We start from the raw sequence: 19,618 nt of genomic DNA, 5'->3' as shown, positions 1-19,618 counted from the left end.
CACTTTCCTTGAAGCATGCCCACGATGCTCTTTCCAACGCAGCCAAGCTGCTGCTAGAGTCTGACTGTTCATCCCACCAGTGAAACCTACACTGTGCTGGGCTCATTGGCGTTTGCAGGAAGTCATGTGACCAGCTTTTCTACATGGCAGCCTTAAATGCACCCACTCCCAAAGACTGGGCATTGTATTTTTCACAATTTGATTTCCTGACTTGGGACTTAGTTACAAAGACCAATAAAGCTCAAACATTTGGATGTCCTGAATTCCATTTAAAAATTTTGTTGAACTGATAAAATTGAACTATTTAAGCAGCAATCTATTTCCTGCTATTCAGCTGAATGAAGCAGAGTACCCAAAATTGGAAGCTGAACTGCACAATCAGGTAAAAGTATGTGGTCCTCTATATCTGGGAAAACGTCTGGAATAGAGGACTTTTATTTTTCAAAGTATATGTTATAAACTGATAGACCTACTCTCTGGTTCTGTTGTAAATGAACATAGTGATGGAGAGAATTGTTTATTATGTTAATTATGATGACTATATCTGGATACTACTTTTGAATATTTTTATGATCATTGTCTGGTTAAACATGCTGACCTAGAGGTCGGATTGTGTTTAACTCTAAGGAGGAACTCAACTGCAATGTTTGCATGGCCTAATTAGTGGATTGCAGATACCATTGGCTAAAGAGCCTGACTGTGCAGGGTCAGGAATTTGGACTCCAGCAACACTGACGTATCTTGTATGGATCATTGACCAAGAGTAGGTCAGTCTTTAGACATTATAACAGTCTGCCATCCTGAGTTTTATCAGTTCTGTTTTAAGTGGAGGTGCTCAGGTTTCCAGGATAGGGCAGCCTCCTGTAGCCCAGATTAGATCTGGTCTTTTCAATAATCAGTTAATGGAATGTACATCATTAACAAATAGGTGGGTAGTTGCCCAATCAGTATTTATGGGTGAGGGTGATCATGCCCTGGATAGTTTCAAGGCACTGATTTTTTTTAACTCACGAGTAATGGGGCTGGCTCTGGGCCCCAAGTTCTAGGTCTCATGAATACTTGATTGGAATTGTCACACAGAACAAGATACATTGAGAAATATAGTTATTTATTTAACTAAAGTACATACACATACACACAGGCATCCAGGCAGCATTTATCGAAAAGAGCAAATGGTCGGCATTTTGTGCCAAGATTTATTGCATTACGGAGTCAGCCCTTCGAGTCACTGTGCTCAGCAATTGTCCAACTTAACCCCGGCCTAATTACAGGACAATGTACCACGGCCAATTAGCCTACCAACCGCGACATCACCGGACTGTGGGAGGAAAGTGGAGCACCCGGAGGAAACCCACACGGTCACAGAGAGAACGTACAAATCCCACACTGAGAGAATGTATAAACTCACCACAGGCTGCGGTGTGAATCGAACACCCTTCACCTGTGCGGTAAAGCGTTGTGCTGAACACTGCGCTATCGTATGTTGTACATACTGCTCATACGGATCAATTTGTTACACTGCATCGAGAGAGAACAAGGTAAGAATAATAGCAATGTAGAATGAAGTGTAACAGCAACAAAGAGGTGCAGTGCCAGCAAACGACGCGGTACAAGATCAAAGCGTGGTAGTTGCAGGGTCGAGAGCCCAATTTATTGTACCGGGGAACTATTTAATAGTCTTATAAGCACAGGGTCAAATCTGTCCTTGGTACATGCTTTCAGGTTTTTGTATCTGCCCGATGGAAGAGAGGTAAAGAGAAAATGTCCAGGGTGGGTGGGATCTTTGACTATGTGGGCTGCTTGACTGATGCAGCAAGAAGTATAGACAGAGCCCATGGAGGAGAGGTTGGTTTCTGTGACGTGTTGAACTGTGTCTATAGATTGCAAATAGAAGTTTTGTTTCTATTACTTTGACTGCTGATGCTGTTTAATGGTAGATTAATGGCAAATAAAACAATGTTTGCACCGTATTAGAGCAGCCTATAAGCAATCAGGCTGCAGGGACACTTCTAACCCAAGTGACTTGCCTGCTGACAGTACATAGTCAGAATGGGGATGTGAGCTCTGGCGGGGGTGCAGTGGAGAGCGGATCCTGTAACCGATTCTACTGCTGTCTCAGTTCCCCTCATTCTGCTGACAGTCTACTCCCACCCCACAGTGGCCTTCCATTACTTCCCCTGGTGCAGTGGCCAGCCCTCCGTCTCCTGTGTCTGCTGTTTACATTCCCACTCCACTAGCCGCCAGATCCTGGTCCCAATCATTCTCTCATTGTTGTCTCCTTTCCTGCTGCAGCCATCTGTAACTACCTTCCATTCTCACTATTGCCACTGCAACCTTTGCCTTGTGTCTCCCAGTTTCTAACTTCCTCTTTTAATAACTCCCACCGTACATAACAGATCTGTTGATTGGCTCTGAGCAGGGTGGTGTAAGTTTGAAGACTGCTGGTAGTTTGAGTTCAGAGGGACCATTGCCTGGTTTAGAGGGATGTATCTGTTGGGGCTCAGGAACTGCTCTAGTAATGTCTAGCTGCCATCCAATGCAGGTCAGGCATTGGATCTCATAGACTTGTTTGCCCTGACCACATGCGGACAGATTGTTATTCCTAAACTTTCAGGAAGCACAACAGCTGAAAGCAGGCATGAAATGAGGCAATCAGGAGCTCTGCCACAGGCTTTAGTAAAGAAAGTGCAGGAGCACAATCCAGAGGCTCAGTGACATCCAGTTACAGGTTCAGGGGAATGTTTGGGAAGATGGCCAATAAAATACTTTTGAGGTATGTTTACCATCAAAAGTTTATAAAAAAAAAACCTAGTTGTTAAATTTGCACATAAACGTCAGTGAGAAAATGCCTGGAGACGAGTTCCAGGGAAGGAAGCCTGGAGTAATGTAATCTGCACCAGATGGAAAAATGGACTGAAAAATGGCAGATGGAATTCAATGCTGACAAGTGTGAGGTGTTGCACTTTGGGGGGATCATCCAGGATAGGTCTTAAACAGTGAGCGGTAGGGCACAGAAGAGTGCGGTATAAGAAAAGGATCTGGGAATACAGGTCCGTAATTCATTGAAAGCGGCATCACAGGTAGATAGGGCCATAAAGAAAGCTTTTGGAACACTGGCCTCCATAGATCAAAGTAATGAGTGTGGGAGTTGGGATGCTAGTGGGGCCTAATTTGGAGTATAGTGTGCAGTTTTGGTCACCTACCTATAGGAAAGATGTCAATAAGATTGAAATGGTAGTGAAAATTTACAAGGGGGTTGCTGGAACTGGAGGACCTGAGTTATAAGGAAAGATCGAATAGGTGAGAAATTTATTCCTTAGAAAATAGAAAACCTAGTGGAAATTTGATAAAGGTGAAGGAATACAAAACTATTAGAAAACCTAGTGGAAATTTGATAAAGGTGAAGGAATACAAAACTGTAAGGGGTTTATTTAAGGTAAATGCAAGCAGGCATTTTTCATTGAGGTGGGGTGAGACTACAATTAGAGATCATAGTTTAAGGGTGAAAGGTGAAAAGTTTAAGGGGAACATGAACAGAAACTTCACTCAGAGGATGGTGAGAGTGTGGAATGAGCTGCCAGTGCAAGTGAAGGACGTGATTTCAATTTCAATGGAAGTTTGGATGGGTACATGGATGGAAGAGGTGTATAGGGAAGAAGTGCAGCTTAATGGGACTAGCCAGTTTAAATGTTTCATCACAGACTAGATTGGCCAAAGGGTCTGTATCTGTGCCATCATTTTCTATGACTAAGAATGTCAAACTAAATTTAAATGCATGACTCCATCAGACGGGGTTCAAACTCACAAGCAGCCTAATCTACAGGCAAAAAGTTTCCTAATCTGCTTGCCTGTTTCATCCAGAGAGCATATACAGCTCCTGACATATGCACCGTAAAAATAGCCTGGAGCCAAATGACCTTTGTGGTCAGTCAAAACAGAATTGAGTACAATCCATCAGAAGTTTAGTAATGATTTGCAGAAAATCAGATCGTAGTGCTTTACTACTTATTTATTTTTGGGGAATGATGCAGTGGTAATTAAATCACAAACAAAAAAAATCTGCAGATTAACACACACAAAATGCTGGTGGAACACAGCAGGCCAGGCAGCATCTATAGGAGAAACAGTGTCGACGTTTCGGGCCGAGACCCTTCATCAGGGCTAACTGAAAAGAAAGATAGTAAGAGATTTGAAAGTAGTGGGGGGAGGGGGAAATGCGAAACGATAGGAGAAGACTGGAGGGGGTGGGATGAAGCTAAGAGCTGGAAAGGTGATTGGCGAAAGTGAAACAGAGCTCAAGAAGGGAAAAAAAAACAAACAACTAAATATGTCAGGGATGGGGTAAAAAGGGGAGGAGGGGCATTAACAGAAGTTAGAGTTAGGCCAACTATGCTCGGTCCGCCAGAGAAAGCAGGATCTCCCAGTTACCACACATTTTAATTCCGCGTCCAATTCCCATTTTGATATGACTATCCATCGCCTCCTCTACTGTCAAGATGAATCCACACTCAGGTTGGAGGAACAACACCTTATATACCGGCTGGGTAGCCTCCAACCTGATGGCATGAACATTGACTTCTCTAACTTCCGTTAATGCCCCTCCTCCCCTTCTTACCCCATCCCTGACATATTTAGTTGTTTGTTTTTTTTTCTCTCTCGCTCTCTGCCCATCACCCTGCCTGTTCTCCATCTCCCTCTGGTGCTCCCCCCATCCCCCTTTCTTTCTCCCGAGGCCTCCCGTCCCATGATCCTTTCCTTCTCCAGCTCTGTATCACTTTTGCCAATCACCTTTCCAGCTCTTAGCTTCATCAGTTGACCACCATACTACATCCTGGAGACTGAGGGCCGGGCTCAGACCTCAATCGCCTTTATACCGCGGTCTGTGGGAGGAACCACGGTCTGTGGGAGGGGCCACAGGAGCAGTCAGCAGGGGGCGTGTCCAGACAGGTATATGTAGTTCACCACAGGCCCAAAACATCGACAGTGCTTCTTGCTTATAGATGCTGCCAGGCCTGCTGCGTTCCACCAGCATTTTGTGTGTGTTGTTTGAATTTCCAGCATCAGCGGATTTCCTCGTGTTTGCTCTTTAAAATCTGCAGATGCTGGGAATCCAAGCAACACACACAAAACGCAGGAAGAACTCAGCAATCCAGGCAGCATCTATGGACCCTGCTGAAAGGTCTTGGCCCAAAACTTCAACTGTTATCTTTTCCATTTTTGCTGCCTGATCTGCTGAGTTCCTTCTGCACTTTGTGTGTGTTGCAATGGTAATTGAGTTATTTTGCATTTCTAACAGGACATCATACCTGACTTTTTTTTTGAACAAAGATTAGTGTCCCTTTAAGGAAAATCCAGTGAATTATTTGCTTCACAATGAGTTTGTGATTAGGTCACATGACAAAGAGGAAACCAGCAGGAAGTTTATTTTAAGAAGGATGTACTGATAAAAGTGCAGCATCATGAAACAAATTGCTTAAAGGTAAATGAGAATTTTTTTGCTTTGCAATTTGTCATGTTTTATTAAGTCTTGCTGCCGCATGCTTTAAGGCGCAAACTAAACTCATGACGGAAAGTTGCAGTTGACATTACATTTGAGAGACTACTAAAGCAGTAAACCTGCTTACCGCAGCTTTGTCATCATGAGGTTTTCCCAGTTGATGTTTCTTCATACCGCTGCTGTACACTGTTGATTCTTTACCAGGTGCAAGACTTAACACAAGCAGTGTTACTGCAGGATCAGGCAATGCTGTGATCGGCACAGTTCTTGGGAAACCTTGATCATATGAGGAAACACAATCGCTGTGCTCGGTTATAATCAATACAGTTTAGCTCTGCTCTGACCACTTTGATCACTTTGCACCAAAATGGTCTTCATTTATTTGATTCTAATTGTGTTCTTTCTTGTAAAAAGTATATATAATTTATCTTTTCTTGTGAATGATGTTTGTATGACACTATGTGTCTGTGATACTGCTGCAAACAAGTTTTTCATTGTATCTGTGCATACTTGCACTTATGGATGTGACAGTCAACTTGGGTTCGACTTTAATGCTATACTGATGAATACCTGCTGTGACTGTGTGGGTGAGGGCAAGTTCAATGTCATGGCTGCACATCGAGCTTAGCTCACCAAGAAAATGTTTCTGACTGTGGAAAAATTTTGGGCACAGTGTGTTACTTCACTTCTACAATTACAGTTATTTTGAATGACATGTGATTTAGTTATAGAGTGTGGGGATTTGGCTTAAAACAAAGGTACTGTATTAGTTGATGCAGTTTATTATCTATACTTAATGAATTTGTTGGGTTTCACAATCTCTCACACCAAAACTACGATTCTTCACTTCTCTGGTTTTTCAGCCATGATGTGACTGAATGCTGGAATAGCCTTATCTACTCTCTCACTATTAAACACTGCTTTTACTTGCCCTCAAGTTGTAACTATTTCTTCTTTCATCCTGTTCCTCTTTCGCTGGTGCCGCCTGATTTCTCCACAGCCTCAAACCCTTAAGGGCTCCTTACCTTCGGAAGCAAGTGAGATTGCCATGTCTTCTTTACGTTGCACCTGTGAGAAGAAGGAGGAAACCAAGGTGCTTCTGAGGAATATAGTCAAATTGGTTCACAGCAGTCTGTGCTTGTAGAACCATGCCTAGGAAGTCTCAGACAAAAAAGATTCTGCAGATGCTGGAAAACATGAGCAACACACTCAGAATGCTGGAAGAACTCAGCAGGCCAGCCAGTATCAATGGAGGGGAATAAACGGTTGACGTTTTGGGCCGAGACCCTTCATTAGGACCAATCCTGATGAAAGGCCTCAGCCTGAAATGTTGACTGTTTATTTCATTCCATAGATACTTCCTAACCCTCTGAGTTCCTCCAGCGCTGTATGTATGATTCCTCAAAAAAGTTTCCTTTGCTGCATTAAGTAGGCACAAAACTCTTCCATATCAATTACCTTGCAGCTATTGCTGATAGTTATCATCAGATCACAGAGGCAGGCAAACAGTATGAAAGGGAAGCCTGATGAGGAGGATGCAGAGCAGGAGCGAACCATGCTTTTGGTCCTGCCTTTGTAGTTTTGCATTCAGCACAGTGCTATTTAAAGAATTCTGCTACTTCTACACTGTCCAGTCCCCTTTTCTGAGTGAATAGTTCATGTTCAGGCCAGAGCAATCCGATCTGCATTTCCTTTCAATCTACTTTTAGAGGCCTATTGCCCAGATGCTTGGTCTCCACTTTCCACTGCACAATGACTGTAACCATCAAATTAAAGTGAGGCAACCTAGCAATAAAAATCAATAATGAAGGCGATATCAAAATCACTTGCTCAGTTCAAACTAAAATTTGTAAATACTTTACACCAAAACAATTCCCAGTAGTAAACATATGCAGCTTGTATTAATTTGATAAATGGAAGAGATATGATCTTTCGTACTATGTTAGTGACTCACTTGTTCACAAACTATTCATTCATTTCCGGAAGGGAATTAGAGTATATGTTTAATTATATCAATGGAAGCTTAAAAAATCAGTTTGCAGTTTGATGATCTGTTTATACAGTGCTGTCGTATGAATCTTTGAAATACAAATAATTGGTTCAATCTGAAGGAAAGACAAGATGGAGGCACAAGAGACTGTAGATGATGGAATCTGTAGAAAAGTACGAAACAACTGAGGAAGTCAGTGGGTCAGGCAGCATCCTAATGATGCTGCCTGGCCTGCTGTGTTCCTCGAGCATTTTGTTGTATTGCTGAAAGAAAGACAAGATTGATTTTTAATTGCGGGGCTTGTTGTTGTCCCTAGGTTTAAAAATATGAACTTGGCTACTTAACCTAGTGCCTGGCCAGCCATATTATATACAACCATATTTGGAATGATGATGATATTATTTTACTTTTGAATCAAAGATGTTATTTGTACAGTATTGTTAATTTGAGAGTTGGGTTGGAGCAGTGGATTCCTGCTGGTAATTGGAATGTGGTACTTTCTTGAGTGTGAACGTCTGAGCTCTTGGATGTGAGTGCAGTTAGCATTGTCAGACAGAAAATCTTTTCCAATCCAATTGTAATTTAATTGGACAGCTTGAAATCTACAGTACTTTGCTATCTTATTAATAAACTTGCCACTACATTTCAACAGTCAAACACATTAAGGTAATTACCACATCAAGGTTCTCACTGGAAAGACAAGGAACAATGTAATCATGCTTGCCATCATTTACAAGGTGTAAAGATCCTCATGCAAGAGACTTTTTAATCAGTTGTTGTCATAAACTCATTATTATTTGGGGCTGCTGAATGTGAACATTTACAATGTATAAGGGAAACTTTAATTGTAAGCAATTATGGTGGGTGGCTGTGTCATACTTACAGTTTTATTGCTGGGAGAAGACTGAAGTGGAACATCCAATAAAGGCACTGTGCCTGAAAATAGTTGTAAATGCCTCTATTGTATCTCCAAACTGGGCTCTGCCATCATCGTTGATTGGGTTATTCATGAAACTGCCTCCTCTTGGTATGCATTTACTTGTCCACCACAATGGACCATGATATCAGAATTGATTTGCTGAGTGTTTAGCTCTGTCTTTTTAGCATATTTAGCATGTACTGCAGTCAACAACTTGTTGCCACCTCTGGGATTTTCCTCTTCACTTCTCATTGAAGCAAGTTAAGATCCTGGTGTTATGGTGCAGATGGATTTACAGGCATCCTGGATTAAGAGGTTAAATCTTGTGTGGAACAGTTTCTGGAGCTGCTCCTGATATTCCACAGTGCTACCTTGATAAATAATTAAGAGCTACTCAGTGTTCTCTGGATTTGTTCCATCTTGCTCAATGATAATGGCATGGAGAATGCTGAAAAGAATCCCCAGTGTGAAGATGAGATTCCCCCTGGCAGTCCCATGTAGGATAGATGGTCACAGTGTCATAGAGCACAGTAACAGCCTATTTCAACCATCAAGCACTCAGTAATGGTAATCCCATTTTATTCCCCTGGATTCTACTATTTGCCTACATACTTGGGGTCAATTTACAGCGCCTAATAACGTTCAACCTGCAGGAATTTGGGACTAGGAGCTGGAGTACCTTGGAGAAGTCAGCATGATCAAAGGAAGAACTTGCAAACTTCATACTCATAATGGCTGAGGATAATATTGACTATGGGCTGCTAGGACTGTGAGGCACCAGTTGTACTGTATTTGCCATTGTCTTGCACTGAAGTGAATGGATCTGCAACAGGCAGATTGGTGTAGATGAGATTTGGAATAGCTTTCCCTTCAACCACTATCTGGCTCAAACTCTGTCTAGTTGTAAAGTTCGAGTTACATTGAACATAGAAATCTACGGCACATTACAGGCTCTTTGGCCGACAATGTTGTGCCGACCATGTAACCTACTCTAGAGACTGCCTAGACTTTTCCTAGTGCATAGTCCTCTATTTTTCTAGGCTCCTTGTACCTAAGAGGCTCTTAAAAGACCTTATTTTATCCACTCATCACCACCGCCAGCATTGCATTCCACGCACCCACCACTCTCTGTGTGAAAAACTTACCCCCTGACATCCCCTCGGTACCTATTTCTAAACACCTTAAAAAGATGCCCCCTCGTGTTAGCCATTTCAGCCCCGGGAAAAAGCCTCTGGCTATCCAGACAATCAATGCCCTTCATCATCTTATACACCTCTATTAGGTCACCTCTCATTCTCCGTCGGTCCAAGGAGAAAAGTACTCTCAACTTATTCTCATAAAGTACACCCTCCGATCCAGGCAACATTCTTGTAAATCTCCTCTGCACTCTCTCTATAGTATCCACATCCTTTCTGTGGTGAGGTGACCAGAACTGAACACAGTCCTCCAAATGGGGTCTGATCAAGATATTATATAGCTGTAATATTACCTCATGGCTCTTGAACTCAGTCCCACAGTTGATAAATGCCTTCTAAACAGCATTGTCAACCTGCACAGCAACTTTGAGTGTCCTATCGATACAGACTCCAAGATCGCTCAGACCCTCCACACTTGCCAAGAGTCTTACCATTTATATTCTGTCTTCAAACTGGACCTACCAAAATGAACTGCTTCACAGTTAACTGGTTGAAGTCCATCTGCCACTTTTCAGACCAGTTCTGCATCCTGTCAATGTATCACTGTAACCTCTGACAACCCTCCAGTCTATCCACAACACCCCCAACCTTTTGTGTCATCAGCAAACTTACTAACCCACCCTTCTAGTTCTTCATCCGGGTCATTTATAAAAATCACAAAGAGGAGGGGTCCTGGAACAGATCCCTGTAGAACACCACTGGTTACAGACCTCCATGCAGAATATGAACCATCTACAACCACCCTTTACCTTCTGTGGACAGGCCAATTCTGGATCCACAAATCAAGGTCTCCTTGGATCCCATGCCTCCTTACATTCTGAAAGAACCTTGCATGGGGAACTTTATCAAGTGCCTTAATGAATCTATAGACACTGCATCCAATAATCTACCTTCAGCAATGTGTTTTGTTACTTCCTCAAAGAAATCAATGAGGCTCATGAGGCACAACCTGCCATGCTGACTATCCTTAATCAGATTATGTCTCTCCATCCAGCTTCTCAGGATCTTCTCCAACAACTTGCCCACCACTGAAGTTAGACTCACTGGGCTATAATTTCCTGAGTTATCTCTACTCGCTTTCTTGAACAAGGGAACAACATTTGCAGCCCTCCAATCCTCCAGTACTTCTCCCGTCCCTATTGATGATGCAAATATCATCACAAAAGGCTCAACGATCTTATCCCTCACTTCCCATAGTAGCCTAGGGTATATCTCGTCCAGTCCCAGTGACTTATCTAACTTAATGCTTTTCAAAAGCTCCAGTGTATTCTCTTTCTTAATGTCTATAAGCTCAAATGTTTCAGTCCACTGTATGTCATCCCCACAATTGCCAAGGTCTTTTTTCCTGGTGCATAATAAAGCAAAGTATTCTTTAAGTACCTCTGCTACCTCTTCCAACTCCATGTCCACGTTTCAGATATTGCACCTGATTGGTCCTATTCTCACATGGCTTATCCTCTTGCTCTTCACATACTTGTAGAATGCCTTGGGGTTTTCCTTAATCCTACTTACCAAGGCCTTATCATGGCCCCTTCTGGCTCTCCTAATTAGATTCTTAAGCTCCTTCTTAGCAAACTTGTAATTTTCTAGAGCTCTAACAGTTTCTTTGACCTTTCATAAGCTTTTCTTTGCTTCTTAACTAGATTTTCTACCTACTTTGTACACTGTGGTTCTTTAACTGTACCACCTTTTCCCTGCCTCAATGGAACATACCTATGTAGAACTTCATGCAAAAGTTCCCTGAACATTTGCCTCATTTCTGCCATGTTCCTGAGAACATCTGCTCCCAATTTATGCTCCCAAGTTCCTGCCTAATAGCATCATATTTCCCCCTACCCAGTTAAATGTTTTTCCAAATTGTCTGCGCCTATCCCTCTCCAGCGCTATGGTGAAGGAGATGGAGTTGTGGTCACTACCTCCAAAATGCTCTCCGACTGAAAGATCTGACACCCGACCAGGTTCAGGTACCAGATAAAGTACAGCCTCTCCTTTAGTTGGCTTATCTACATATTGCATCAGAAACATTCCTGAACACACCGAACAATCTCCACCCCATCTAAACTCTTTGTGGTAAGGAGATGCCAATCAATATTAGTTCAAGTTTGTTGTCATCTGATTGTAAATATGTACAATTAAATGAAACAACATACCTCTGCACCCAAAAACATATATCACACACAGCAATAGAACAAAATATTACTACAAATTAACAAAATATAATTCAAAGTGCATGTAATGTGCAGGACAGGTAAACAGTAAATAGCTCACTTTCCTAGTGATGAGATCTTTGTGCTGGCAGCGTATTCATTAGTCTCACAACCTGTGGGGAAAAAGCTGTTGGTCTCATAGCCTGAGAGAGGAAGCTGAAAGCTTAGTCAGTCATACTTTCCAAGTCATTTTTGATGATGGACTTTGAAGTCCCTCACCCTGAGATTCTTCTTGTGTTGTAGATATCCACTTTACGTTTTCTAAGTGGTGCTCAAAATAGACAGGGATAGATCCATCAGGTTCAGGACGGTAATGGTAATCAGCAGGAGGTTTCCCTGTCTGGTGATGCCATGAGATTGACTGTTTAAAGTTCAAAGTACAGCGCCTTGTAAAAGTATTTAGCCCCAACTCTTTGTTCACAGAAACAAGTATTAGAAGCAGGGATTTTGCTCAAATTAACTGAGAAATTTTATTTGTGAATTACATGGTCCTCTTGTGAAAAACAGGGAAAATAGTAAAGCATTTCAGATGAAAAATTCAAAAACTGAAATGTCAGCTTCTGAAAAGTATTCATCACTCTTTGCACAGTACTTAGTTGAACCACCTCTCACAGCTACTACGGGTAGAATTCTTTTTGGATAAGTCACTTTTAGCTCTGCACAATGAGATGGAGCAAGATTTGCCCACTCCTCCTTGCAAAATTGCTCAAGCTGTGCCAGGTTAGTTTGGGAGCAGTGGTGGACAGCAACCTTGAGGTCTTGCCAGAGATGTTCAGTCAAGTTAAGTTAAGTTCAGGACTCTGACTGGGCCACTCAAGGACATCAATTTTCTTTATCTGAAGGCACTCTATGGCTGCTCTTGCAGTGTGAATGTTGTCCTGTTGAAAGACGAACATCCTCACCAATTTCACCTTTCTGACTGAGGCAAGCAGCTTTTTATCCTGAATCTTTCTGCAGTTAGCAGCATTGATTGTTCCATTAATCCGAGCCAGGTTTACAGCCCCTGCTGCTGAAAAGCATCCCCATAGCATAATGCTACCTCCACCATACTTTCCAGTAGGGATGGTATTGCATTATTAAATTTACACCAGGTGTAATGCTTCATGTTGATGCCAGAAAGTTCCACTTCAGTCTCATCTGACCACAAGACCTTCTTCCACATCTTTATAGTATCTTTTAAGTGATGCTTTGCAAAGTTTTTATGGGCAAAGATATGCCTTTTTTTAAGCCATGACTTTTTCCTTGCCAGTCTTCCATAAGTATTGTTTTTGTGCAAGGCTTTCGAGATTATGGAGCAATGAAAGTCATCTCCAGTTGCAACATTGGCTTTCACAGCTTACTCAGAAGCTGGTGTTATAATAGCCTCTCTTACAAGTGACTAAATGTAGAGGGGTGGCCTGATCTAGACAGTGTGACCGAGGTTTCATTTTTTTTTTTGCACATTTTCGCAGCAGAGTGCACTAAAATCCAAAGTATGTTTGTGTCTTTGAGATGGTATTGTACCCTTCCCCAGATTTCTGCTCCTCTATTATCATTTCCCTGACTTGCCTTGAATGCTTTTGTCTTCATTTTGGTTTGGTCATTTAAAAATCTACCATACTGTTGGGCCTCACAGCCTGGTAGATTTCCAACAGACCAATCAGAGGTGGTATTTATTCAGGTGAACCTCCAATTTTCTACGTAAGCAAATTAGGTGAGCAGGTATGGTAATAAACAATACTGCACCTGAGGAAAGTTAATGTAGTAGTTACAAAGGGGATGAATATTTTGTCAGGTATTCACAATTCTGGTTTTTAATTTTTAGTAAATTGTTGACAGCTTTTGGAATTTTTCTTTTGATTTGACATGATGCACAATGTTTTGTAGATTAGGTCAAGAGTTCTTCTTCAATGTGGTTTAAATTTAGAAATGTGACAGTGAAATGTGAGAAATGTTGTGGGAGCTGAAAACTTTTTAAAACATTTTAAATGTATTAAAATACATACAGTATATGTTACTGTATATTATCCTGAGATTCTTCTTTTAGACATTCACAGTAGACCAAAGAAATACAATGGAATCAATGAAAAACCACACACAAAGACTACTGACCAGCAACCAAAGTGCAAAAAGATAACAGACTGTGCAGATCCTAAATAAATCAATCAATCATACAGAGAAGATGAATTTTAGAGTCCTTGAAAAATTGTTAATGGAACATGTTTGGGGTGGCGGTGAAGAGATCTTGGGTTCAGGGTATCTATTTCCATTAGTGTAATAATCCCAGCCTGTTGTTGACTGACCTCCAGGATCGCTGTCTCAATTTTGATGTATTTCTTTATGTACAAGAGAGAGATCGTCAGTTTTTGGTGAGACTTTGTTTAATCTTGCAGCAGTTCCACTTGATTAGTTGTTTTTTTAAATCGCTGACTTTTTATGTTGCAAATCAATGCAATTGAATAGTTTGCTAATTAATTCTGGGGAATCTAAGTAGGAACCATAACCTTTCATTCAGGTAAATGTTCCTATTTATTGATTGATTGAACGTTCGCACTAGATGAACATGTTTAGCACACCAAATAATGGAGAAATGTCTTTTCTAGTCAATGTCCTGTTTACCAATGATCTAGTAATTTCCTTATCATTGTTGTGGATAGTTGGCGATACAGGAATTGAATGTGGGACAGTGAGTGGGGTGCAGTTAAAAACACAGCAGAATGGGATTAATAGGTTTCTGTGAGAACTGGCAGTAGAGTTAATGTGCCAACTATGTCATAAAGGAATAATTTTTAATTCCAATTTTTATGCTTGTCTTTTTAATTTTAACTTCCTCAGTTGACATGATGGATCCTGAACACATAGCTCATAAGAAGAGGGATGTTAAACAGACATTTCCAAAGAGGATGTCATGCCACAACAGGTGTTCATAATGGAAGTAACTTACACTCAGTGGAAATTTTATTAGGTGCACCTATTCATCTGCTTATTAATGCATATACCTAATCAGCCAATCATGTGGCAGGACTTCCGTAAGTCCATAAGACAGAGGAGCAGAATTAGGCCATTTGGCCCATCAATTCTGCTCTGCCTTTCAATTATGGCAGATCCTTTTCTTTCCCTTCTCAGACCCACTCCCCAGCCTTCTCCACATAACATCTGATGCCATGGCAAATCAAGAACCTATCTTCCGCCTTCAATACATTCAAATGCCTGGCCTCAGCAGCTTCCCAAAGTAACAAATTTCACAAATTCATAACCCTCTGGCTAAGAAAATTTCTCCACATCTCTGTTTTAAATGATGCCCCTCTCTCCTGAGGCTGTGCCCTAGACTCCCCCACCATAGGAAACATCCTTTCCACATCTTTCTGTATAGGCCTTTCAATATTCAAATGGTTTCAAAGAGATCCCCTCTTCTAAATTCCTGCGAGTACAGGCCTGGAGCTATCAAACGTTCCCCATATGATAACACATTCATTCATGGAATCATCCTTGTTAACATCCTCTGAACCACCTCCAATGCCAGCACATCTTTTCTTAAATATGGAATTCAAAACTATTCACAATACTCAAGTTGAGGCCTCACTACTGCTTTATAAAGACTCAGCATCAGATCCCTCCTTTTCTATTCTAGACATCTTGAAATGAGTGCCAACATCAATCTTCATATCATCTGCAAACATGGCAACAAAGTCATCTATTCCACCATCATTGGTATACAGCAAAAAAGAAAACGGTGCCAACACCTAACCCTGTTGAACACCACTGGTCACTAGCAGCCAACCAGAAAGTGTTCCTTTTATTCGCACTCCCTGCCTCCTACCAATCAGCCAATGTTCTAACCATGTAATACCATGAACTCTTAACTTGGTATGCAGCCTCATGGGTCCAATGGCTGTTAATGTGATACTAGACTGAGACAACTTAAATAGTGCATCCATCCCTGTGCAACAGGCTTCCATCCTCAGGAAGTGAAAGTTAATGGTAATTTTGTCTCCATGTCTGACATTGGGAAAAAAAAGCTAATAAATGTTTCCAGGCTCTGAGCTGCAGCGGCACAAGGTGGGTAGTAAAGTGTCAGCAGCAATTTCCCATAAAACAATTGTGAGAAGCCATTCAATATATCAACTCAGTTAATTACGATACTTAGCTTTACATCTGCAATCACTGTGCCAGAATTGACACTTGCTATGGCAATGAACTGGGTAATTATGGATTAAACACATTATGCCGTGATGCTGCTTGTCCAATATCATTTAAGCACTCTTAATATTCATTACCCAAGTAACAATATTAGTTCATTCTTGGAGTCACGAAGATTCTTTGCTCATTTGAAAATATTTCTATTTAATCCAGCCGTTGTTTAACTTGTGCCATTTTGAAGGCCTCAGTCTTTTAAATATTTAATAGGTGGTAAGGCAAGTAGATCCAACTTTAAACATCTAACCAAGCAGAAATATTTACTCATGATCATCTGCAAATGTCTCAAGTAATGATGATAAGAGGAAAGGAAACAGAATTACAGTACAAACCACTAAGAATCTGATTTTACAGATTTAATTAACTGATTTTTATTGATGTCCAATGATTTTTTAAAATGTTTATTAGGTATAATTTATTTTTAGCACAGACACCGTATGAATGCAAAACCTTGAATCACACAGATTCTTTTCAATTAAAATTCAGAAGCAATGACTAAGAGCAGTGGTCAACCTGAAAATGACTTTTGTGGGATAGAAGGAATATGCCATGCTCCATTTCTACTTGGAACCCTTCTTTCAACTCTTTCTCTAGTGCATTGACTACTATATTAGTGCTGCTTCTTCCATCCATACAAATATAATTTCTTTTGCTGCCAAAGTTCACCCTGCTCTCAGTTTTACATGATCCATTTTTTTCTGGATTTCTCCATCTCCATCTCAGTAGGTGCCATTACAAGCCCACACAGACTACCATAACCATCTTGACAATTCCTCCAACCACCCTGCTTCTTGTGGGGATTCAATTTCCCCTAATTCTTCCACCTTTGCAGTAATTGCATGGATACTGTATCTCTGGCATGTCTTCCTTTTGCATTGGCCATGATTTTTGTCCTACCAGAGTTGATAGAGCCCTTGACAGTACTTCACTTATTTTGTTATTTATTCTCCAGTTAGAGCAATGATAAGGTCCCTCTGATGTTAGCCTTCCAATTTACCAGTTTTTATATCCACCTGATCATCCTCCAGAAGTTCCACCAGCATGAATAGGACTCCACCTCATGGCAGATCTTCCATTCTCTTTTCAGGAATTTAGAGGGACCGTTCCTTTCAACACTCCCTGCTGCTCTTCTATCTAGCCCAATTCTATTCTTGATCCCTTGACACTGCACCTTCTGTGTAACCTCATTCTTTTAATTTGACTCTACCCACTGACCAGAGACCTAAACACTCCTTCCAAGTGTCACAGCGATTCAATAGCAGTGCTTCAGATCAAGAATTCAAACATTTCAGGTAGCATGCTTTTTCTGTTTGTACTTATGCAAGGTTAACCATCTGCCAATATTAGCGCAGTCTTTCTGTCTTTACGTACCCTACCTGAAGCATTGGGTACTTACAATATTCTCCTTCCAGTTTCAGGCTCAGTCACAGTTCTGGCCTGAACTTCGCAGCTTAAACATACCTCGAAATTCCCTCATCATTCTTTCTTTCTGTAAACATTGGGATCATATTGGCAAGCTTGGCCCTGCCCTGTCACAGGTATTCCCTTTCTCCTTTCCATCACTCCAGTAGACTTCCTGCAAATTGAAAACTGTTTCCTCACTTTCTCTCGTCTAATGAAGGATCTTCATCTGGAAATGTTAATGCTGTGTAACTTTCCACAACTCAACCTGATATACAGTGTATTGGCAGGGTGGTTATTTTTTATTCACCGGCAATACTCAGTTTTTCTGATATGTAGGCTATTGACCTATTATTCAGTATTTCTAGTTTACTGAACTGGAACAAAATCAGATCTCAACATAGTCTCTCAGGGTGAAGAGGGAAAAAATGAAGAGATGCTAAAAGTTTGAATTAAAAACAGAAAATACTAGAAACACCCAGTGGATCAGACAGTATCTGAGGAGAAAGAGAAAGAATCTGAGATACTTTTTCAGGTCAATAAGGACTTCTGAGAGCAAGTTCTACCACACAGGATTGTTGTTAACATGGAACAGAGTGCCAGAGAAAAAGGTAGAAGTAGGTATAATTAATATGGTGGAATTCTTCAATAAGATGGAGAGTGACATAGTTAATTCAGAAACAAAGGTTCTGAACTTAAAGATGGGTAACTTTGAAGGTATGAGATGTGAATTAGCAAAGATAGACTGGCAAATGATACTTAAAGGGTTGACGGTAGATATGCAATGGCAAGCATTTAAAGATCGCATGGATGAACTACAACAATTGTTCATCCCAGTTTGGCAAAACAATAAACCAGGGAAGGTAGTGCACCCGTGGCTGACAAGGGAAATTAGGGGTAGTATCAAGTCCAAAGAAGAAACATATAAATTAGCAAAAAAAAGTGGCACACCTGAGGACTGGGAGAAATTCAGAGACCAGCAGAGGAGGACAAAGGGCTTAATTAGGAAAGGGAAAAAAGATTATGAGAGAAAGCAGGCAGGGAACATAAAAACTGACTGTAAAAACTTTTATAGATACGTGAAAAGAAAAAGATTGGTCAAGACAAATATAGGTCCTTTACAGACATAAACAGGTGAATGATCACAGGGAACAAAGACATGGCAGATCAATTGAATAACTACTTTGGCTCTGTCTTCACTAAGGAGGACATAAATAATCTTCCGGAAATAGTAAGGGACCGAGGGTCTAGTGAGATGGAGGAACTGAGGGAAATACATGTTAGTAGGGAAGTGGTGTTAGGTAAATTGAAGGGATTAAAGGCAGATAAATCCCCAGGGCCTGATGGTCTGCATCCCAGAGTGCTTAAGGAAGCAGCCCAAGAAATAGTGGATGCATTAGTGATAATTTTTCAAAACTCCTTAGATTCTGGATTAGTTCCTGAGGATTGGAGGGTGGCTAATGTAACCCCACTTTTTAAAAAAGGTGGGAGAGAAAAACCAGGGAATTATAGACCGGTTAGTCTGACATCGGTGGTGGGGAAAATGCTAGAGTCGGTTATCAAAGATGTGATAACAGCACATTTGGAAAGAGGTGAAATCATCGGAGAAAGTCAGCATGGATTTGTGAAAGGAAAATCATGTCTGATGAATCTTATAAAATTTTTTGAAGATGTAACTAGTAGAGTGGATAGGGGAGAGCCAGTGGATGTGGTATATTTAGATTTTCAAAAGGCTTTTGACAAGGTCCCACACAGGAGATTAGTGTGCAAGCTTAAAGCACACAGTATTGGGGGTATGGTATTGATGTGGATAGAGAATTGGTTGACAGACAGGAAGCAAAGAGTGGGAGTAAACGGGACCTTTTCAGAATGGCAGGCAGTGACAAGTGGAGTACCGCAAGGCTCAGTGCTGGGACCCCAGTTGTTTACAATATATATTAATGACTTAGACGAGGGAATTAAATGCAGCATCTCCAAGTTTGCGGATGACATGAAGCTGGGCGGCAGTGTTAGCTGTGAGGAGGATGCTAAAAGGATGCAGGGTGACTTGGATAGGTTAGGTGAGTGGGCAAATTCATGGCAGATGCAATTTAATGTGGATAAATGTGAGGTTATCCACTTTGGTTGCAAGAACAGGAAAACAGATTATTTTCTGAATGGTGGCCGATTAGGAAAAGGGGAGGTGAAACGAGACCTGGGTGTCATTGTACACCAGTCATTGAAGGTGGGCAT

General features: G+C 41.1%; 2 protein-coding genes across 9 annotated transcripts in view; one reads left to right on the top strand and one right to left on the bottom strand.

The window, feature by feature from the left end:
- Positions 1 to 19,618, top strand: part of ptprea (protein tyrosine phosphatase receptor type Ea) — a 299,961-nt gene that overhangs the window by 52,067 nt on the left and 228,276 nt on the right. Inside the window, exon 1 of one of the 8 annotated variants that reach the window (XM_059947684.1) lies at positions 1,099 to 1,538. The exons of the other annotated variants lie outside the window; for them this stretch is intronic. The gene's annotated coding sequence lies outside the window, so the exon portion shown is untranslated. Of the gene's footprint in view, positions 1 to 1,098; positions 1,539 to 19,618 lie in introns of those variants that run through there. 8 annotated transcript variants of the gene reach the window in all.
- LOC132379594 (clarin-3) overlaps positions 1 to 19,618 on the bottom strand; it is a 129,397-nt gene that overhangs the window by 75,136 nt on the left and 34,643 nt on the right. The window lies entirely within an intron of this gene.

Source organism: Hypanus sabinus, chromosome 22, assembly GCF_030144855.1.
Source record: "Hypanus sabinus isolate sHypSab1 chromosome 22, sHypSab1.hap1, whole genome shotgun sequence".
NCBI classification, from domain to species: domain Eukaryota; kingdom Metazoa; phylum Chordata; class Chondrichthyes; order Myliobatiformes; family Dasyatidae; genus Hypanus; species Hypanus sabinus.
Note: the sequence above shows the minus strand (reverse complement) of the source record. Positions and strands in the feature narration are given on the sequence as shown.